The sequence below is a fragment of the Engraulis encrasicolus genome, chromosome 1 (assembly GCF_034702125.1).
Source record: "Engraulis encrasicolus isolate BLACKSEA-1 chromosome 1, IST_EnEncr_1.0, whole genome shotgun sequence".
In the NCBI taxonomy this organism is placed as follows: domain Eukaryota; kingdom Metazoa; phylum Chordata; class Actinopteri; order Clupeiformes; family Engraulidae; genus Engraulis; species Engraulis encrasicolus.
In genome coordinates this window covers 14,235,475-14,240,474 of record NC_085857.1, presented here as the reverse complement: position 1 = coordinate 14,240,474, position 5,000 = coordinate 14,235,475, and the positions used below count along the sequence as shown (strand labels likewise).

Sequence of the window (5,000 nt, the reverse complement as noted above, 5' to 3'; positions counted from 1 at the left end):
CGGCAGTGTGCGGCCTTACCTTCTAGGCCCCATCAGGCAGATAGCTTGTGACAGCTAGCCGGGGAGCAAGCGAGTGAGCAAGCGTACGGCTGAATGTATGTGTGCATGTACATACTGTACGCACGTATGACTGAGCGTGTGAACAAGTTAAGGCGGATGAGCCCTCTTGACTTTAGGAGCTGGCTGACTGAGACGTAAGGAAGTCACTTCTCTCTCTCTCTCTCTCTCTCTCTCTCTCTCGCTCTCTCTCTCTCTCGCTCTCTCTCTCGCTCTCGCTCTCTCTCTCTGCTCCACTTCGCTTCACTTGGTCGCCGTGGTGGTTTTTCTTTTTTCTTTTTATTGCCCTGGTTTAGGAGACACATATTGTCGGCTGGTTGAAGTGGCAAAATTGAATTGCATTTCTTTCTAGTTTAAGTTTGTTTATATTACTGTCGAGATGCAAAAGAATTGAGTCATCGTGAATTGTGAGTCGGAATAGCTGTAATGCTGTGTTGGCAACAGCTGAGTCGCAATAGAGTGCTGCTGACATACTATCTGTCTTACATTTCTTTGCTTTTAAAGGACCAGTTCAGTCAATTTCAATATGTTGTTGTATCACTCACGCTACCCTTGACTTATCAGTACCCGGTGATGCCACATTTTTCGGCTAAGCCCTTTCCGAGGTATGAGCTATTCTAATTGGGACAGCATTTGTTTACATTGATTTTTAGATGCGTCCCAGCATCTCTATAAGAGGGTCTGTCTGTCCGTCCGTCCGTCCGTCCGTCCGTCCGTCCCTCCGTCCGTCCGTCTGCCTTCAATTGTGTCTGAAACGCATTCCTTCAATTGTTCCTTCCTGTGGCCACAAGGCGGCAGACTTGCCATTTTGGACCGGAGCGAATGCGTGCAAGCATAGCCTTTCTATACTAAACCGGATGCTAACGTTGGCGAAAAGTAGCCTAGCCACAGGCTAACTGACAAACGTGAGGCCAACAACTCAGCCGATCGTGATCTACGCCACAAATAGACCAATCGACCTCATATTTAGACACTACAATGTTGATTTCTGCCTTCAATTTTCATCAGTTAAGAAATCTAGCGTCGGATTAACACATTATTAAGGTAGTAAAGCGAGTTGCCGCCATGTTTGTTTTCCAGAATCACCCGGGTAGAGAGCTCACGTGCAGCATTCTGGGTAATTGAGTTTCAATTCACCTAAAGGGTGAACCCATAAGCGCATGATTCACCCAAACGGTTTTATTTATTTATTTATTATTTGTCGATGTTTAGATTCTTTCCCACATGCACATAATGCTGAAATGGCGTGATACTAAAGGTTGTTAGGCCTAATAAATGTCTGGTAATTTGTAATGTAGCCTACTTCATCTAGGCTATGTGAAATTTCAAATCATAGCCTATGGTTCTTTTCCAAATCCAAGAATGATAAGCTTATTATACCCTAAACTGCAAAAAATAAAGCCATGTCTCGCCATTTTGCTGCCTTGCTGCCTGCCACAATATTTGGAGTGTCCATGATGACCAATAAACAAAAAGTACATCCTCGGGGGGCGTTGACAGAGGAGGCCAGGGGGGCGTTTGGGGGGGAAAATGGCATAGTTGGAACTGGCATAGAGGGACGCATCTGTTGTCCGCCTGTCGGCCTTGTTAATAATTAACATAGGCCTACTCCAAATATTTTCCCATAATGTACCACTGTTTGCTAGCTGTCTGCTGATGTTGTATAACTTTTCGGATGTTTTTGGGAATAAATAAAAATGTTTCTTTGAAATGTAAACAAAGAGCTGCCCCCATTAGAATGACTAAGATCTCGGAAAAGGCTGAAGAAGAAAAAAAAAAAAAACCTCAGGTACTGACAAGTCCAGGGTAGTGTGAGCATTACAACCGCATGTTGAAATTGACCAAACTGGTCCTTTAATCCAAGGAACTGTGTCCATGTACCACTGAGGTTGGAAGTCATGACCCTGTCAGCCATCAGCGATAGCTGTGATCGTGACTCTTAGCCTAGCGAGCTAAAGCCCTACTGCGTCCGTTAGGGGGCGTCTAGATTTCTAGGCTAACACTATCTTAGTTGTGTCCGATTCTCGGAATTGGCGCCATGCTTATAAAAGCCATTGGCAAAGTCACCATCTCTACAGTCAACAAACTCTACCACTGATTTTCTATTTGTTTTACAATTGTGTTATTATTGTTTGGATGCAAATAACTGGGTCATGTACCGCTGGGGTTTGAATTCATGTCCTAGTATACCTCATCTATACTACACACTACTTGACCTATTATACTACTATACTACCATACAGTGTTGGCTCTGACTGTGACCATTCGAATAGCTACCATGCTTTTTTGCCAATGGCAAAGTGACCCTCAAACAAGCTTCGACACTGCTGACATATTTATTTTACATTCGAGTTTTTTTTGGGATGCAAAGAACTACGTCATAACTCAATGTGGTGTGAAATCAGGACCAGACAACCATCAGCAATCACTGTGATTGTGAGTCCTTGAATGGCTGCCATCCTACGTTTTTTTTTTTTTTGCCATGCTGCGGTGCCCATGGCATTGGCACAGTCCAGTCACAATCAAAAGCCTTTAACCGATTGGCCCTGACTGTATTTTGTTTTAATTCTCTGACACTCAACTGCGTCATGAATCACTAAAGGTCAACGAGTCATGCCCTATATTTAGGTCTATTAGCCCCAATAGCTGTGAGGCTACAACTGCCCTCCACTTCTGCATTTCCATCACCACAGTTACCGTCCATCAAATTGCTGATCTATTTTCTTCTTCTTCTTCTTCTTTTTTTTTTTTTTTTTACATTTTTCTTCATTGTTGGGATTGAAAGAACTGTCTTATGGCTTACTGTGGGCCAGTCATGACCTATTGTACAAATATGGATGAGGGCTGGAACTATGTCGTCTGTAATATCCTTCCTACTCTGTGCATATTCAACACATTGCTGATGTATATGTTTTATTGTACATCATTACGTTATTTAGTTTTTTGTTAACCTATATTCTCCGATAGCCTATATGCAATGTTTGTATTTTGTATTATTTGGAACTGTGTCATAGCTCACTGGGGTTAAAAGTTTATGACCTACCTACAATATATAAACCTACTATCAGGGACCTCCTGCTGGTTTTGCCAATACCACATTTGCCACTGAGCAAAGGTTGGCAGTGTTGATGTACAGTATTGTCAATGATCGCTGGGACTGTGATTTCAGGAATAAAGACCCCTGCTGTGTTTGCAATACCAGATTGGCATCTTAGCAAATGTTAGCAGTGCTGATATTGCATTGTGCAAGGTCTAGCCTGCAGTTGATTTCCCACACTTCAACATAATATTCATTATATAATAATACATTGTATGTTATGTTACAGTAGACTACCAAGCTAGCTATCGGTGAGGGCCAGAACTATGGCCTCTGTTATAGCCTTCCTTCCTAGTACCCATTCAGCACAGTGCTGATGTAATTGTTTTATTTTCCATCGTTAGCTTTTTTGATGCTTCGATTTGAAAAACTGTGCTGTAAAGGTTAGAAGTCATAACCTATATTCTCTGATAGCCTATATGTAAGGTTTGTATTTGTATTATTTGGAACTGTGTCATCGCTCACTGGGGTTAAAAGTGTATGACCTACCTATGCTATAAGCCAACTATCAAATACCTCCTGCTGGTTTTGCCAATTCCACATTTGCCACTGAACAAGTATTGGCAGAGGTGATGTTGTACAGTACTGTCAATGAGAGCTGTGGTTGGGACTCCGTGAATAAAGACCCCTGCTGTTTTACCAATACCACATTTGCCTCTAAACAAATTTTAGTTGTGCTGATGTTGCATTGTGCTAAAGGTAGGTAGACTACTGTTAATAACCCACATTTCTTTACTTTACTTTACTTTACTTTATTTCTTCAGGACATTGCACATTAATTAACATATACATACATGTACATATATGTAAATATGCCAGATTGTAGCCCACCAATTTCCATCTGGTGTCCAAAATAGGCAGGCTAGATTTCTAGATTTCAACATAATATACAGTATAATACATTATATATTAGGTTACAATAGGCTACCTAGCTAGGTAAAAGCAGAAGACAACACCATCAATATCTTGTGTGGGTCAGTATCATAATTGGGTCCAGGCTAAGCCAAATGTTAGCAATCCAAACAGGTGACCTGAGGAAGGCCGACAGGCCGAAACGTTGTCACATTAAAAACGTATTTATACAACTCGAGAGTGTGCCAAACTTCTCTACTCCTGTGTTTTACTGGTTGCCAGAACCTCTTTTTGTGGTGTGCGTTTGGCACCTCCACTCAGCAATCCAAACAGGGTCTGTTCCAGACACTTTGGTCATGGTGATGGCTTCAAATGGACATTCCTCAGAATCCCCCTCCAATTCCCATGCAGTGTGAAGCAGAGATGTGTGAGGCAGAGAGTGTTAAGTCTTTTGGATGTACAGACACATAGAGCTGTAAGCCAGGGCCTAATCCACTGCTCAAGGCTCGCTCAGTTAGTCACTCTCAGTCTCAGTCCATCCCAGACAGAAAAGAGGAGCAGTTATGAAATGGAGAGATATGAAGACACAGATAAAGAAAAAGAAAAAAAAACGTGTCTGTCCGTAACGAGATGGATGAGCACAGATAAGAGATGATCTAAACCGGGAAGGAATCTCAAGACTTCTGTTCGAGACTAAATCTATCTCACAGAGAGAGGGAAAGGAGAGACAGATACGGTAAGAGATAGAGAGGGGAAAAAGAGAGGGATAGAGGAAGAAAATAAAATAACAAGGATGAAAAGTGTCAAGTGTTGGGTGGCGTAGCTGTGTAGCTAGACAGCCAGATGGAGAGAACGGCAGGCAGACAGCTAGACATAGAGACAGCAAAACATAGAGACAAATAGACAAACAGAAAGTGATATGGGAAGCAACAACAACAGCAAAAAAAAAACTGAGAAAAAAACCTTCCCGTCATGAGTGCTGTATAGCTTAGTG

The 5,000-nt window shown here is 42.1% G+C and overlaps 1 protein-coding gene across 2 annotated transcripts in view; it reads right to left on the bottom strand.

The window, feature by feature from the left end:
- LOC134448157 (signal-induced proliferation-associated 1-like protein 2) overlaps positions 1 to 5,000 on the bottom strand; it is a 202,612-nt gene that overhangs the window by 119,316 nt on the left and 78,296 nt on the right. The window lies entirely within an intron of this gene.